Source organism: Rutidosis leptorrhynchoides, chromosome 11 (genome assembly GCF_046630445.1).
Source record: "Rutidosis leptorrhynchoides isolate AG116_Rl617_1_P2 chromosome 11, CSIRO_AGI_Rlap_v1, whole genome shotgun sequence".
Lineage (NCBI taxonomy): Eukaryota > Viridiplantae > Streptophyta > Magnoliopsida > Asterales > Asteraceae > Rutidosis > Rutidosis leptorrhynchoides.
Window position 1 is genome coordinate 123,525,464 of NC_092343.1, and position 19,100 is coordinate 123,544,563.

Below are 19,100 nucleotides of genomic sequence, written 5' to 3' on the forward strand. Positions count from 1 at the left end.
CCGAACCAGGATAACACGAATGGACAAGGCCGTGGAAGAGTTTTCAATATTAATGCGGCAGAGGCACAGGAAGACCCGGAGCTTGTTACGGGTACGTTTCTTATTGACAATAAATCTGCTTACGTTTTATTTGATTCGGGTGCGGATAGAAGCTATATGAGTAGAGATTTTTGTGCTAAATTAAGTTGTCCATTGACGCCTTTGGATAGTAAATTTTTACTCGAATTAGCAAATGGTAAATTAATTTCAGCAGATAATATATGTCGGAATCGAGAAATTAAACTGGTTAGCGAAACATTTAAGATTGATTTGATACCAGTAGAGTTAGGGAGTTTTGATGTGATAATCGGTATGGACTGGTTGAAAGAAGTGAAAGCGGAGATCGTTTGTTACAAAAATGCAATTCGCATTATACGAGAAAAAGGAAAACCCTTAATGGTGTACGGAGAAAAGGGCAACACGAAGCTACATCTTATTAGTAATTTGAAGGCACAAAAACTAATAAGAAAAGGTTGCTATGCTGTTCTAGCACACGTCGAGAAAGTACAAACTGAAGAAAAGAGCATCAATGATGTTCCCGTCGCAAAAGAATTTCCTGATGTATTTCTGAAAGAATTACAGGGATTACCCCCAGATCGATCCGTTGAATTTCAAATAGATCTTGTACCAGGAGCTGCACCAATAGCTCGTGCTCCTTACAGACTCGCACCCAGCGAGATGAAAGAACTACAAAGCCAATTACAAGAACTTTTAGAGCATGGTTTCATTCGACCAAGCACATCACCGTGGGGAGCTCCTGTTTTGTTTGTCAAGAAGAAAGATGGTACATTCAGGTTGTGTATCGACTACCGAGAGTTGAACAAACTTACCATCAAGAACCGCTACCCACTACCGAGAATCGATGACTTATTTGATCAGCTACAAGGCTCGTCTGTTTATTCAAAGATTGACTTACGTTCCGGGTATCATCAAATGCGGGTGAAAGAAGATGATATTCCAAAGACTGCTTTCAGAACACGTTACGGTCATTACGAGTTTATGGTCATGCCGTTTGGTTTAACTAATGCACCAGCTGTGTTCATGGACCTTATGAACCGAGTGTGTGGACCATACCTTGACAAGTTTGTCATTGTTTTCATTGATGACATACTTATTTACTCAAAGAATGACCAAGAACACGGTGAACATTTGAGAAAGGTGTTAGAAGTATTGAGGAAGGAAGAATTGTACGCTAAGTTTTCAAAGTGTGCATTTTGGTTGGAAGAAGTTCAATTCCTCGGTCACATAGTGAACAAAGAAGGTATTAAGGTGGATCCGGCAAAGATAGAAACTGTTGAAAAGTGGGAAACCCCGAAAACTCCGAAACACATACGCCAGTTTTTAGGACTAGCTGGTTACTACAGAAGGTTCATCCAAGACTTTTCCAGAATAGCAAAACCCTTGACTGCATTAACGCATAAAGGGAAGAAATTTGAATAGAATGATGAACAAGAGAAAGCGTTTCAGTTATTGAAGAAAAAGCTAACTACGGCACCTATATTGTCATTGCCTGAAGGGAATGATGATTTTGTGATTTATTGTGATGCATCAAAGCAAGGTCTCGGTTGTGTATTAATGCAACGAACGAAGGTGATTGCTTATGCGTCTAGACAATTGAAGATTCACGAACAAAATTATACGACGCATGATTTGGAATTAGGCGCGGTTGTTTTTGCATTAAAGACTTGGAGGCACTACTTATATGGGGTCAAAAGTATTATATATACCGACCACAAAAGTCTTCAACACATATTTAATCAGAAACAACTGAATATGAGGCAGCGTAGGTGGATTGAATTATTGAATGATTACGACTTTGAGATTCGTTACCACCCGGGGAAGGCAAATTTGGTAGCCGATGCCTTGAGCAGGAAGGACAGAGAACCCATTCGAGTAAAATCTATGAATATAATGATTCATAATAACATTACTACTCAAATAAAGGAGGCGCAACAAGGAGTTTTAAAAGAGGGAAATTTAAAGGATGAAATGCCCAAAGGATCGGAGAAGCATCTTAATATTCGGGAAGACGGAACTCGGTATAGGGCTGAAAGGATTTGGGTACCAAAATTTGGAGATATGAGAGAAATGGTACTTAGAGAAGCTCATAAAACCAGATACTCAATACATCCTGGAACGGGGAAGATGTACAAGGATCTCAAGAAACATTTTTGGTGGCCGGGTATGAAAGCCGATATTGCTAAATACGTAGGAGAATGTTTGACGTGTTCTAAGGTCAAAGCTGAGCATCAGAAACCATCAGGTCTACTTCAACAACCCGAAATCCCGGAATGGAAATGGGAAAACATTACCATGGATTTCATCACTAAATTGCTAAGGACTGCAAGTGGTTTTGATACTATTTGGGTAATAGTTGATCGTCTCACCAAATCAGCACACTTCCTACCAATAAGAGAAGATGACAAGATGGAGAAGTTAGCACGACTGTATTTGAAGGAAGTCGTCTCCAGACATGGAATACCAATCTCTATTATCTCTGATAGGGATGGCAGATTTATTTCAAGATTCTGGCAGACATTACAGCAAGCATTAGGAACTCGTCTAGACATGAGTACTGCCTATCATCCACAAACTGATGGGCAGAGCGAAAGGACGATACAAACGCTTGAAGACATGCTACGAGCATGTGTTATTGATTTCGGAAACAGTTGGGATCGACATCTACCGTTAGCAGAATTTTCCTACAACAACAGCTACCATTCAAGCATTGAGATGGCGCCGTTTGAAGCACTTTATGGTAGAAAGTGCAGGTCTCCGATTTGTTGGAGTGAAGTGGGGGATAGACAGATTACGGGTCCGGAGATTATACAAGAAACTACCGAGAAGATCATCCAAATTCAACAACGGTTGAAAACCGCCCAAAGTCGACAAAAGAGCTACGCTGACATTAAAAGAAAAGATATAGAATTTGAAATTGGAGAGATGGCCATGCTTAAAGTTGCACCTTGGAAAGGCGTTGTTCGATTTGGTAAACGAGGGAAATTAAATCCAAGGTATATTGGACCATTCAAGATTATTGATCGTGTCGGACCAGTAGCTTACCGACTAGAGTTACCTCAACAACTCGCGGCTGTACATAACACTTTCCACGTCTCGAATTTAAAGAAATATTTTGCTAAAGAAGATCTCACTATTCCGTTAGATGAAATCCAAATCAACGAAAAACTTCAATTCATCGAAGAACCCGTCGAAATAATGGATCGTGAGGTTAAAAGACTTAAGCAAAACAAGATACCAATTGTTAAGGTTCGATGGAATGCTCGTAGAGGACCCGAGTTCACCTGGGAGCGTGAAGATCAGATGAAGAAGAAATACCCGCATCTATTTCCAGAAGATTCGTCAACACCTTCAACAGCTTAAAATTTCGGGACGAAATTTATTTAACGGGTAGGTACTGTAGTGACCCAAACTTTTCCATGTTTATATATATTAATTGAGATTGATATTTACATGATTAAATGTTTCCAACATGTTAAGCAATCAAACTTGTTAAGACTTGATTAATTGAAATATGTTTCATATAGACAATTGACCACCCAAGTTGATCGGTGATTCACGAACGTTAAAACTTGTAAAAACTATATGATGACATATATATGGATATATATATATATAGTTAACATGATACTATGATAAGAAAACATATCATAAAGTATATTAACAATGAACTACATATGTAAAAACAAGACTACTAACTTAATGATTTTTAAACGAGACATATATGTAACGATTATCGTTGTAAAGACATTTAATGTATATATATCATATTAAGAGATATTCATACATGATAATATCATGATAATATAATAATTTAAAATCTCATTTGATATTATAAACATTGAGTTAACAACATTTAACAAGATCGTTAACCTAAAGGTTTCAAAACAACACTTACATGTAACGACTAACGATGACTTAACGACTCAGTTAAAATGTATATACATGTAGTGTTTTAATATGTATTTATACACTTTTGAAAGACTTCAATACACTTATCAAAATACTTCTACTTAACAAAAATGCTTACAATTACATCCTCGTTCAGTTTCATCAACAATTCTACTCGTATGCACCCGTATTCGTACTCGTACAATACACAGCTTTTAGATGTATGTACTATTGGTATATACACTCCAATGATCAGCTCTTAGCAGCCCATGTGAGTCACCTAACACATGTGGGAACCATCATTTGGCAACTAGCATGAAATATCTCATAAAATTACAAAAATATGAGTAATCATTCATGACTTATTTACATGAAAACAAAATTACATATCCTTTATATCTAATCCATACACCAACGACCAAAAACACCTACAAACACTTTCATTCTTCAATTTTATTCATCTAATTGATCTCTCTCAAGTTCTATCTTCAAGTTCTAAGTGTTCTTCATAAATTCCAAAAGTTCTAGTTTCATAAAATCAAGAATACTTTCAAGTTTGCTAGCTCACTTCCAATCTTGTAAGGTGATCATCCAACCTCAAGAAATCTTTGTTTCTTACAGTAGGTTATCATTCTAATACAAGGTAATAATCATATTCAAACTTTGGTTCAATTTCTATAACTATAACAATCTTATTTCAAGTGATGATCTTACTTGAACTTGTTTTCGTGTCATGATTCTGCTTCAAGAACTTCGAGCCATCCAAGGATCCATTGAAGCTAGATCCATTTTTCTCTTTTCCAGTAGGTTTATCCAAGGAACTTAAGGTAGTAATGATGTTCATAACATCATTCGATTCATACATATAAAGCTATCTTATTCGAAGGTTTAAACTTGTAATCACTAGAACATAGTTTAGTTAATTCTAAACTTGTTCGCAAACAAAAGTTAATCCTTCTAACTTGACTTTTAAAATCAACTAAACACATTTTCTATATCTATAGGATATGCTAACTTAATGATTTAAAACCTGGAAACACGAAAAACACCGTAAAACCGGATTTACGCCGTCGTAGTAACACCGCGGGCTGTTTTGGGTTAGTTAATTAAAAACTATGATAAACTTTGATTTAAAAGTTGTTATTCTGAGAAAATGATTTTTATTATGAACATGAAACTATATCCAAAAATTATGGTTAAACTCAAAGTGGAAGTATGTTTTCTAAAATGGTCATCTAGACGTCGTTCTTTCGACTGAAATGACTACCTTTACAAAAACGACTTGTAACTTATTTTTCCGACTATAAACCTATACTTTTTCTGTTTAGATTCATAAAATAGAGTTCAATATGAAACCATAGCAATTTGATTCACTCAAAACGGATTTAAAACGAAGAAGTTATGGGTAAAACAAGATTGGATAATTTTTCTCATTTTAGCTACGTGAAAATTGGTAACAAATCTATTCCAACCATAACTTAATCAACTTGTATTGTATATTATGCAATCTTGAGATACCATAGACACGTATACAATGTTTCGACCTATCATGTCGACACATCTATATATATTTCGGAACAACCATAGACACTCTATATGTGAATGTTGGAGTTAGCTATACAGGGTTGAGGTTGATTCCAAAATATATATAGTTTGAGTTGTGATCAATACTGAGATACGTATACACTGGGTCATGGATTGATTCAAGATAATATTTATCGATTTATTTCTGTACATCTAACTGTGGACAACTAGTTGTAGGTTACTAACGAGGACAGCTGACTTAATAAACTTAAAACATCAAAATATATTAAAAGTGTTGTAAATATATTTTGAACATACTTTGATATATATGTATATATTGTTATAGGTTCGTGAATCAACCAGTGGCCAAGTCTTACTTCCCGACGAAGTAAAAATCTGTGAAAGTGAGTTATAGTCCCACTTTTAAAATCTAATATTTTTGGGATGAGAATACATGCAGGTTTTATAAATGATTTACAAAATAGACACAAGTACGTGAAACTACATTCTATGGTTGAATTATCGAAATCGAATATGCCCCTTTTTATTAAGTCTGGTAATCTAAGAATTAGGGAACAGACATCCTAATTGACGCGAATCCTAAAGATAGATCTATTGGGCCTAACAAACCCCATCCAAAGTACCGGATGCTTTAGTACTTCGAAATTTATATCATATCCGAAGGGTGTCCCGGAATGATGGGGATATTCTTATATATGCATCTTGTTAATGTCGGTTACCAGGTGTTCACCATATGAATGATTTTTATCTCTATGTATGGGATGTGTATTGAAATATGAAATCTTGTGGTCTATTGTTACGATTTGATATATATAGGTTAAACCTATAACTCACCAACATTTTTGTTGACGTTTAAAGCATGTTTATTCTCAGGTGAATATTAAGAGCTTCCGCTGTTGCATACTAAAATAAGGACAAGATTTGGAGTCCATGTTTGTATGATATTGTGTAAAAACTGCATTCAAGAAACTGATTTCGATGTAACATATTTGTATTGTAAACCATTATGTAATGGTCGTGTGTAAACAGGATATTTTAGATTATCATTATTTGATAATCTACGTAAAACTTTTTAAACCTTTATTTATGAAATAAAGGTTATGGTTTGTTTTAAAAATGAATGCAGTCTTTGAAAAACGTCTCATATAGAGGTCAAAACCTCGCAACGAAATCAATTAATATGGAACGTTTTTAATCAATAAGAACGGGACATTTCAGTGCCCAGTCAAGCGTATGTGGTTATATATAAATACGTCAAATTATAAGTCTATATATTAAATTAACGAAGTCTCATTTAGTTAATATAAAGCCCATTAATAGCCCATAGTCTAATTTCCACAAGTGTCGTTCTTTTATCCAAACCCCAATTATGGTACAAAGCCCAATTACCCAATTTTAATATTTAGCCTAACATCACGATTACTTCGGCATTAAATAAGCATAATAATAACTTAGCTACGAGACATTAAATTAAAAAGGTTGAACATAACTTACAATGATTAAAAATAGCGTAGTGTTACACGGACATAATTTCGACTTACACCCTTACAACATTCGCTAACATACCCTTATTATTAGAATTTAAAATTAAAATTATAATATATATTTATTTATTTATACGTTGAGAGAAGAGAAGAAAAATATGGTGATGATATTCGATCAACACTGCGCTTTTTATAGGAATGTGGCCCTCCACTGTACACCATGCGATTGCATGGAAAATGTACTTCCAGGCCATGCGATTGCATGACCACTTTTTCCAGCTCACAAGAGTTTGTTTCTTTCTTTGCCAACGGATTAATAAATAAATATAATATATAAATAATTTTAAGAATTATTTAAATATTATATTATATTTATGTGCATAGTTGATTTGTAATTTTTAGTTCGTTGCGTCGAGCGTTGAGAGTTGACTTTGGTCCCGGTTCCGGATTTTCGAACGTCCTTGCGTACAATTTAATATCTTGTATTTTGCGTTTCGCGTCTTGTACTCTTGTAATTTCGAGACGTTTCTCATCAATAATTTGAACCACTTTGATTGTACTTTGTACTTTTGATCTTTTTGGTCGTTTGCGTCTTCAATTCGTCGAATCTGTCTTTTGTCTTCACCTTTTATTGTTGAAACGAATATTACTTGTAAATAAAACAATTGCAACTAAAAGCTTGTCTTTCTTGAGGGATAATGCTATGAAATATATGTTCATTTTTAGCATTATCAAATATTCCTACACTTGAGCGTTGCTTGTCCTCAAGCAATATAGTCTTGAAATAAGAATACCACTTCTTTATTTTCTTCACTCTTTGTACATCAGTGATTTTTATATGGCGGTATGAACAATGGTAGTAACGATGTGGTTTACAGTCCCACATGACTATGAAAATTTAGATCCTTAAGGAAATTGGATCTTTATGAAAACATTTGATGTTTTAAAAATACAATCTAGCTTTTACCCTAGATAAGTTTTCCGGACTAACCCTTCACCGGTGTTTGCAAAATGTTTTTGTGGGTTTGGTGGGTTTCAGATTTGAAAATTTTAGCTCAAAACTTGCGGTTTTGTGTCACCCACTTGCTAACCTTGAATTGGGAAAGCAACACGTCCAGTATACTTGCTTCATATATTACCTTTCGGTTGTAAAGGAAAGCGTTGAACAAGCAACTGTTAAGGCAATGTCCCCTGACATGCTTTTAATTATGGTCTATAACGTGTCGGATGCAATTACTATCCTTGGTAGGAGCAATAGTAAAGCTCACCCTGTAGTTTTTCGGTCTAGCACAAGGTCCTGTCTTTGACCATGCTATGCAACCACCGTTCTTACGGTTGACACCCGATTTGGTTCAGGTGACCTAATGAATTCTGATGAATTCTCAGGATTTTACGTTCAATGGTAATGAAGGCATTGAAAATAGGTTTTCATAAAACAAATCGGTTTGTAATTTGATCAAAATATTTTCTCGTTCAAGTTCGAGTTTAGATATCATCGAATTCCATGAGTTTGTAATTCTCAATTTTTAAAGTCAATCTCAAGGATTGAGTAATATCAGGCTTAAAAGCTGATTTTTAATCTTTAAGGAGATTATCCTTACTGGGGGTCTGATTCATTTGTCTTATCAAGCTAATTTGCACGGCGCCCTCCCCATTTTACGATACAGATCCTCTCATGGTTAGGATAAGTCTGACCACTTGGCGACCCTGTTTGCTGCTGAGGTCCGTGGATTTCCAGCTGATTTTAGTGATGACTTTTCTAGATTTTTCGTCAACCTATAGCTGGTCTGGACGACAACTTCATGACCTAAATCAAGAAGCGCGTGTCTTTTTCGGAAGACTTTACTTATTTATAATGATGGAATTGATTCATCGTGTAGATCCATCTTTCTTTCAAAAGTATTACAATAAATCGGGTAAAACTGATTAGTTTAGTCCAAAACAAGAGTACCTGCAATAAGCTTGTACAGATATGTGATATATGTTTTAAAGAACTTGGTGAATTCTTCCAACACTTGGCTTTTATTTTCCTTTCTTTACCTTTTTATTGTCCTCTATTCCATTTTAAATGAATTCTAACATTTTAGGTTGTTTCTCAATTTATATCCTTTCTGAGGTAACAATAATTTCGGTGTTAACACCTAGTTTTATCGTTCATAAATATGTATAAACATGATTTTGAGTTCAATTAAATGAAAATTTTGAAAAATGTTACTAGAATTGGGTAGTCAGTATATAAGACTAGGGCTGTTCTTTATTATCAGAGAGCACTAGATTCTAATACAACTACTGCGTTACTAGTATTTTTAATGGTAACCAAGTGTATAAGTTAAAATATTTAAAAATCCGAAAGAATTTAACCCCTTCCCACACTTAAGATCTTGCAATGCCCTCATTTGCAAGAAATCAGAAACAATTTAAATTATTGAGGGTGATTAGCATAGAAAAATGATTAAAATTTACCAAATGTTTCCAAACATATTGGCGTTTGTTTGTTGAATGATAAATGGTGCACATCATTTGTTCATTCCGTCTTGTTGTTACATCACATTTGTTTTTCGTTTTGTCGTCAAAAGTACTTGCTTTTGCTGAACTTAATGCCAGTCTTTGAAAATGTGCTGTTTTACCCTGTTGTGTACAATTGACAATATACATACATACAAATATAAACATGCATGGTAATTTGAAATGGGACTTTAAATCCCACTTTCAAATCAAATATGAAATATTAGTACAAAATAATAAAAATATTAAACAATACATTAATATATCACAATATCATATGTTTAAACATAAATAAATAAAAATAATAAAAAGATAAAAATAATAGAAATCACCAACAGGAACTATATCAATCTGGATAGGGGTTCCAGTTCATGTTGTCGTCCGGGTTCCATGGTTGGTGATAGGTGTACTGGTATGCCTGGTTAGGGTCGTAGAGAGTAAATGGTGGTCTCATCTCTGGCTGGTGTGGAGGATAGTAAGCTGGTCGGGTCGGAACGTAGTGATCATGAGGTGACAGCCGGCTTATAATCTGGCTCTGATAATAGTCCCATCTATCATGCTGTCATTGCCTGGAATGCTCGTAATCATTCCGGGCTTGCCACTGCTCCATCCGATGAAATCTCTCCGCGTTTGTCATGTCTACCTCATCTACACGCTGGTAGACATCAGTCATAGCCTCCCGAATGACATCCCTAATGTCATCCGCTTCCTCCATTTCCTCGTCTGAACCTCTCTCTACCTGAGGATGATTACATTCATAGGGTACTGGCTGATTGCGCCTGCTCTTTAATACCTTAGCACCCTGATAGACCTTCAATCCTAAAGGCTCAACCTGTTCCCTACATTCCAAAAGTGGACCCCCTTGATCCCTATCTACACCTAAATACTCTCCAATGAGAGTAACAAAAATACCTCCTCCAATTATCCCCCCTTCCTGCATTCCTTCCACCATCTTAGACAAATAAAAACCAACATAGTAAGGGATCTTAATAAAGTCTCTTGGGTCTCGAATACACTTTAGGTAAAATAAATCATGTAAGGTCAATTTTTCCTTGTTGTGACCTCTCTGTGTAATCGAGTTAGTCAGAAATCTATGAATTATACGAAGCTCGGCTTTGTTAATATGTAAGTAGGGGTGTTTTCCTCCCAGTGTAAAAATATTATAGTTTGACATAAGCCTCCAAACTGCGTTCGCGTCAAAATTCCTATCTACCCTTTCACCACGATAAATCAAGTTCATACAATCGGGTAGTAGTAATTCACTAGGAGTATATATCTGTAATGCCCTGGCCATGTCCAGCATGGACATCCTGTACATCCTACAGCCAAGTATAAATCTAAGAAAACTTCTATCATCTAATCTATCTACATCTACATTTAACGCTATAGTACTCATCAGCTCAACACACCATTACTTATATACAGGCCTACGAATGGTGAATAGACGTTCCCAATCGTGAAAAGAAGAACTGCCATACCTTTGGATCAGATGCTCCGTAACTGAGTTAGCTAGTTGGACCCTTTCCAAAGGATCCCAATCAATTACCTTAGGCACCTCTACATCTTTCGTTACTAATTTGAATTTATTACTTTGATATGCCGGGTAATCTCTCCAGCTTCTATCGAATCTCAGATTAGGATGCAATGTATGTTCAGGAATCGTTGGGTATTCTACTGGCGGATGCATCGGAAATACTATGAAGTCATCAACAAACTGTAGCGGATCATAATAAGGTACGTGTTGATCAGGCTGATGTTGTTGTTCCTGTTGTGGTTCTTGTTCGGGTTCTGGCTCGTATTGTGGCTCATATTCTGGTTCAGGTTCCTGTTGTGGTTGTCTAGATGATGATGAAGCACCAGCAGTATCGGCTCTCTGCAAAACACATTAAACACAACATTTGTGCATCCAAATATGCATTAGTGTTAGCAAAATAACAAACTTAAAACAATCACAATGACATGTTCAATCAAAATTAAACTTATACGCATTTTTACAATTTTAACAATTCTACACTTTTTCAAATAAGCATATATGAAAATGTATACAAAGTTCATAAGCATTCAATTCAAATAACATGTTAAAACATCCATTACTAACAATTAAACAAGTCTCAAATGGCAATAATATCAAATTAATCAAGTTCATGAATTTTAGACTTAAAAAGTCCACTTTAATCTTCAAAAATCATGTTTATGATCAATGTTTGGATCATTTAGCTACCTAAACATGTTACATTACTTAATTTAGCAATAATTCATGACAAAAATCGGCCATAACCTGTTTATATCAAAAAGCCCCAAATTGCTCAAGAACACAAATCCTAGATTTCTAAAAATTTTGAAGTTTTTGGATTCAAATCATGTTAAATAGCATCAATCTAGGTTATATATGCGTAAAATACTAACAATTTAACACTAATTACACTAGAAATTAACAAAATCAAATTAGGTAAAATATTGGTAATTATCACAAAAACTAGAAAATTTATGAGTTTAGGGGTGTAATTTTTACCTTTTTGTTGAAGAATCCGAACCTAGGCATGATTAGAGCAAGAAATTTGACGAATTACGGTGAAAAGTTTCGAATTTTTGAGGTGTTTTTGAGAGGGTTTCGTGTTAATGTGTGTGTTTTGTGGAGTGGACAGAACAGCTCGCTGGTCTTTTGTTTCTGGCCTGGATTCCAGCTCCATGCGATCGCATGGAGTTGCAATGCAAACCCCATGCGATCGCATGGGGTCCGGGTACAGTAACTTTTGCTTTTTTTTATTATATAAAAACCTTATAACTTCTAAAACATAAATTAATAAAATTTTAAAAATTTGTTTCTTTTTAGGAGTGAGGGTGTTTCAGATCGTTGTCCTAGTCCGTCCCTCGACAAAATTTTAAAATTTGTCAATTTAAAGCGCGGCTTTAAAAGTAAAGATTTTTGAATTTTTTAATATTTTTGGCATACTTTAATTCAACAAGATTAAAAATAATGATAATAAAAATTCTCGTCCCTCCCTTGGGTAGAGCAATTTCGCTTCAACGACCTAGTTTTCAACTCACGACGAATTTTAAAAATCATATTTTTAACTTAACGAAATAGAGTAAATTTTTGTTTTTAAATTCCCACCAAACTTAAATTTAAAATGCATAAAATTAAAAATTCATATTAGTAATATTAAAAATTCATACCAAATTTATATAATATTTTTGTTTTTATACATACAAACTTATATTAAAAATATTAATTTTTCAAATATTTACAAATTTAAATATATTGATTTTAAAAAGTTTACAATATTATTTTAATATTAATTTTAAAAACAAAGTAAAAATAAAATTAAAAATCTTTTTGGTCTTTTATCCCACTTTAATCAATCAAATATTATCAAAAATATACGCCCCTCTTTTTCGGTAAAGTAATTTCGGCTAAATTACCTAGTTTTACTCCTGACGAATTTTTGAAATATTTTGGGTTGATTGATTAAAGATATTTATACCTTAAGAATAAACGGTAAATTTCGCAGTGATGTAATAAATTTTTGTATGATATCAATAATTTCGGTCACGCATACCTAATTTTATTGAATACCAATTTAATACTTTATAGCGAACGATTTAGCGTTTATTATCAAAAGGTTAAAAATAATAAAAATAAAAATAAAAACTGTACAAACTTATCTGTGAAATAGAATTCTCAGTGACCTGCTTTAGCCCACTCATAAGATAGTCGGACTAATTGGTTTTCCATAGCTACGTAGACGTAACCTCGAGCATTCAACGATTTTTCTTCGAAACATATGAACGGTCCTTCTCTGCATAAAGTAACGAATTCGGTATTTGAATATGTCTGATTCGTCGAGCATTTTCCTTCGTGTGACCATTTTCCGCATTTGTGACATCTTTCAAGGTGTCGTGCTCTTCTTTTCGAAGCGGATTTTGATGTTCCTTTACCAAAATGTAACATATTATGTTCGTTCCTGAGTTCTTTTCTTACTCCGTCCAATTTGGCTCTTATTACTGATACCAGGTCACTCGGAAGTGTGTCATTATTATGTTTAGTGATCAAAGCGTGTAGCATTAGACCATGGTTCAGATCAAAGGAATTCTTCATCTCGTAAAACCTAAAAAAATAAAAATTCAGAATGGGGGGAGAGGACTAGTTCTTTAGGGTCTGCTAGGGAAAGACCATTCGGACTCCATTCTTGAGAACTACACGAAAACAGAATATCTAACTCTAACAGAAATATATATTACCCAAAAAAGATTCGAACCTCCCCACACTTAGTTAGATGTGGTGTTGAAATTGTGATTGACTTCATTGTCAACTTCCATCGGACCATGTATGCAATGTTTAACTCTGTGACCATTAACTTTAAATTCAATCCCATTTGAATTTATTAATTCTACTATTCCGTATGGGAAAACTCTTTTGACTATAAATGGTCCAGACCATCTTGATTTCAATTTTCCAGGAAATAGCTTGAATCGTGAATTGAAAAGAAGAACTCGGTCTCCTTCCTTAAATTCTTTTGAACTTCTGATTCTTTTATCATGCCATTTCTTCATTCTTTCTTTATAGATTAACGAATATTCGTATGCTTCATGTCTTAATTCTTCTAATTCGTTTAGTTGACTTAATCGTAGACGTCCAGCTTCATGTAAATCAAGAGTACATGTCTTCAAAGCCCAAAATGCTTTGTGTTCAATTTCTACTGGAAGATGACATGCTTTTCGGTAAACGAGTTTAAAAGGTGTGGTTCCAATTGGAGTTTTGTAGGCTGTTCTAAAAGCCCAGAGTGCATCCTCCAATTTCATGGACCATTTCTTCAGATTTGATCCTACGGTTTTCTCTAGAATACGTTTTAAAGCTCGGTTGGTATTTTCAACTTGTCCACTTGTCTGTGGATGATAAGCAGTGGAGATTTTATGAGTTACTCCATATCTTTTGAGAACTTTCTCAAGTTGATTATTACAAAAATGAGTACCCCGATCACTTATTAAAGCTTTCGGTGTTCCAAACCTTGCAAAAAGACGTTTTAAAAAGTTGACTACAACTCGTGCATCATTAATCGGGAGAGCTTGTGCTTCCACCCATTTAGATACATAATCAATGGCAACGAGAATGTAGAGATTATTATGAGATTTTGGAAATGGACCCATAAAGTCAATACCCCAAATGTCAAATACTTCACATACTTGAATGATATTTTGTGGCATTTCATCACGTTGACTTATTTTTCCGTCCCTTTGACAAGCATCATAGGATTTGCAAAGAAGGTGTGCGTCTTTGAAAATTGTAGGCCAATAGAATCCAGCATCGTAAACTTTTCTAGCTGTGAGTTGAGGCCCATAATGCCCTCATGTTGGTCCTGTGTGACAATGGTTTAATATTTGACTAGCTTCGTCTTCGAATACACATCGACGTATTATTCCATCGGGACAACTTTTAAACAAATGTGGATCTTCCCAAAAATAGTGTTTTATGTCACTAAAGAATTTCTTTTGTTTTTGGTACGACAACCCTTTTTAAAAAATCCACATACTAAGTAGTTTGCATAGTCTACAAACTATGAAATTTCATTATAATCTATCTTCAATAGATATTCATCAGGAAAGTTGTCTTGTATGACTGATTCATTTAGAACTTCTAATTCAGGATTTTCAAGACGAGAAAGATGATCAGCGGCGAGATTTTCTGCTCCCTTTTTATCTCGGATTTCAATATCGAACTCTTGTAAGAGTAAGATCCAACGGATTAATCGTGGCTTGGCATCTTGTTTCGAAAATAGGTATCTAAGAGCAGAATGGTCGGTATAGACCACCGTTTTTGCTAGAACGAGATATGAACGAAATTTGTCAAAAGCAAAGACAATAGCAAGGAGTTCTTTTTCAGTAGTTGTATAATTCGTTTGTGCTCCTTGTAACGTCTTACTAGCATAATATATAGGTTGAAATCGTTTTTCAATTCTTTGTCCTAAAACGGCTCCCATTGCAAAATCACTTACATCGCACATAAGTTCAAATAGTAGATTCAATTTGGCGTTATCATGATCGGTGCATTAGTGAGTTTTTCTTTAAGAATATTAAAAGATTTGATGCATTCATCTAAAAAGATGAATGCAGCATCCTTTTCTAGGAGGTTATTCATAGGAGTGGCAATTTTAGAAAAATCCTTTATGAAACGTCGGTAAAAACCGGCATGCCCTAGAAAACTCCTAACTCCTCTAACATTGGTGGGATGTGGAAGTTTAGCAATTACATCTACTTTAGCTCTATCCACTTCAATTCCTTCACGTGAAATTTTATGACCAAGAACGATGCCTTCTTCAACCATGAAATGACATTTCTCCCAATTAAGTACTAGATTTGATTTCTCGTATCTAATAAGCATTCGTTCAAGATTAACTAGACATGATTCAAAAGTATCACCGAAGACTGAAAAGTCATCCATGAAAACTTCCATGCATTCTTCTATCATGTCGTGAAAAATCGCCATCACGCACCTTTGAAAGGTTGCAGGGGCGTTGCAAAGTCCAAATGGCATGCGTTTGTAAGCAAGAGTACCATAAGGGCACGTGAATGTGGTTTTCTATTGGAATTTGAAAAACCATCAAGAAAACAATAGTAACTATTTCCGGCTAATCTTTCCAACATTTGATCAATGAAAGGTAAGGGAAAGTAATCTTTTCTGGTGGCGTCATTTAATTTTCTATAATCAATACAAACACGCCATCCTGTTACCGTCCTAGTAGGAATAAGCTCATTTTTCTCATTTGTGATGACAGTCATGCCACCCTTCTTAGGTACGCATTGAACTGGACTTACCCATGGATTATCAGAGATTGGATAAATTAAACCTGCATCTAGCAATTTAATAATTTCTTTTTTAAAAACATCTTGCATATTAGGATTTAGTCTTCGTTGGTTTTGCACATACGTTTTATGACCTTCTTCCATAAGGATTTTATGTGTGCAATACGAAGGACTTATTCCTTTAATATCATGAATCTTCTATGCAATAGCTGGTTTATGAGCTTTTAGCACATAAATGAGTTGAGATTTTTCATTTTCAGTAAGAGAAGACGATATTATTACAGGTAATTCAGATTCACCATGTAAATAAGCGTATTCCAAATGGTTTGAAAGTGGCTTTAACTCTAATGTCGGTGGTTCTTCTATCGATGATTTATATCGATATCTGTCTTCCTCTTTTAGCATTTGAATTTCTTCTGTTGTTGGTTCATATCCATTAGCCATAAGTGTAGCTAACATTTCAGTTTCATCAACTGGTTTAGTTCCTTCTCCTAAAGAACATTCTCCTGTTCCTTGTAATTCTGGAAATTCTTCTAACAATTCGGCATGTGATTCTATAGTTTGAATATAATAACATGTATCATCTGCAGATTGCGGTTGTTGCATGGCTCTATCCACAGAAAAGGTAACACTCTCGTCCTCTATACTTAGGGTCAGTTTCTTACCAAACACGTCTATTATTGCTTTAGCTGTGTTTAAGAATGGTCTTCCTAATATGAGAGGAACTCGAGAATCTTCTTCCATGTCCAGAATAACAAAATCTACTGGAAATACTAAAGTACCAACTTTAACTAGCATGTTCTCCATTATCCCTCTAGGATATTTCACTGATCTATCGGCTAGTTGTATGCTTATTCGTGTTGGTTTCAATTCTCCAAGGTCTAGTTTAGCGTATAGTGAATACGACATTAAATTTATACTAGCACCTAAGTCTGCCAATGCTTCTATTGAACTAAGACTACCCAGAAAATATGGAATTGTGAAACTTCCTGGATCTGATAATTTTTCTGGTATCTTATTCAACAGCACTGCAGAACAATTAGCATTCATAGTAACAGCCGAGAGTTCTTCCATTTTCTTTCTATTCGTGATTAGATCTTTCAGAAATTTAGCATATCTAGGCATTCCTGAAATCACATCAATGAAAGGAAGATTTACATTTATTTGTTTAAACATATCCAAGAATTTGGATTGCTCGGCTTCAAGTTTCTCTTTTCTCATTTTACTCGGGTAAGGAAGTGGTGGTTGGTATGGTTTAACATAAGGTTTAGCCTTAACTGTGTTATCTTCATTAACCTTTTCAACTACCGGTTCTTTTTCCTTATTTTGTTCAGGTTGTGGTTCTTGTGGAGTAGGAATAGCTTCATTAGAAATTACAGGTATTTCAGGTGGTTTAAGTGTAATACCACTTCTTGTGGTAATGGCTTTAGCTGTTTCATTCCGGGGGTTAGCATTTGTATCGTTAGGTAGACTTCCCGGTTTTCTTTCACCTATCAACCTTGCTAGGTTGTTTACTTCTTGTTCCAAATTTTGAATAGAAGCTTGCTGATTTCTAAATGCTTGAGCATTTTGTTCATTCGTTTGTTTCTGAGATGTGAAAAACTAAGTTTGGGATTCAACTAGCTTTGACATCGTATCTTCTAAATTTGGATTTTTATCATCGGTTTGTGGTGGTTTGTTTTGAAAAATAGGTCTTTGCTGATTGTAAGTATTTTTGGATACTTGTTGGTTGCTAGGACCTTGTTGGATGTTGTATGCAACATTTCGGTTATAGTTCTGATTTTGATTGTAGTTTGGTCTTGGCGATTGATAATTATTCTGATAATAATTTCCAGGCCTTTGGTTTATGTATGAAACATTCTCTCTTTGTTCCATTGTTAGTTCAATACTGAGACAATCTTTTGTCAAATGTGGTCCTCCACACTGCTCACAACTAATTCGTATTGAGTGGATATCTTTAGTCATCTTTTCCATTCGTCTCTCAACAGCATCTATCCTTGCAGAGTTGGAATCTAAGTCATGGCTAGAATCGGCTCTAGCTGCTTTTGATGATCTAACGATATCTTTTTCTTCGTGCCACTCATGTGAGTGGGAAGCAGTGTTATCAATAATTTTGTAAGCATCAGTTGCGGTTTTCTTCATAATGGAACCACCAGCTGCTATATCGATGTCTTTCCTTGTAGTGATGTCGCATCCTTGGTGGAATATTTGTACTATTTGACAAGTGTCTAAACCATGTTGCGGACATCCTCTTAATAACTTACCAAATCTTGTCCATGCCTCATATAGAGTTTCATTTGGCTTTTGTGTGAACGTAACAATTTCTCCTTGAAGTCTCACGGCTTTAGATGCCGAAAAGAATTGTTTAAGAAATTTTTCAACTAAAACGTCCCATGTATCAATCGCCCCTTCAGGTAACGATTCTAACCAATCTTTGGCTTCTCCCTTTAAAGTCCAGGGAAATAACATGAGATATATCTGTTCATCCTCAACTTCTCGGATTTTAAATAGAGTGCAGATCCTATTAAAGGTTCGAAGATGTTCATTTGGATCTTCCTTTGGCTCACCACTAAATTGGCATTGATTTTTTACCATGTGTAGAATTTGTCCCTTGATTTCATAATCTGGCGCATTAATGTCAGGTTGAGTAATTGCGTGACCTTGGCCAGTGCGTTTAGCTCTCATTCGGTCTTCCATACTTAGAGGTTCCAGATTCTCCATGATTGAATTTGTTGAATCTGAATCACTAGAGGATTCTGATTTAATGGTTGGCTCCTCGACAATCTCTGTTTGAATGATTGGTGGTTCCGGAGGAAA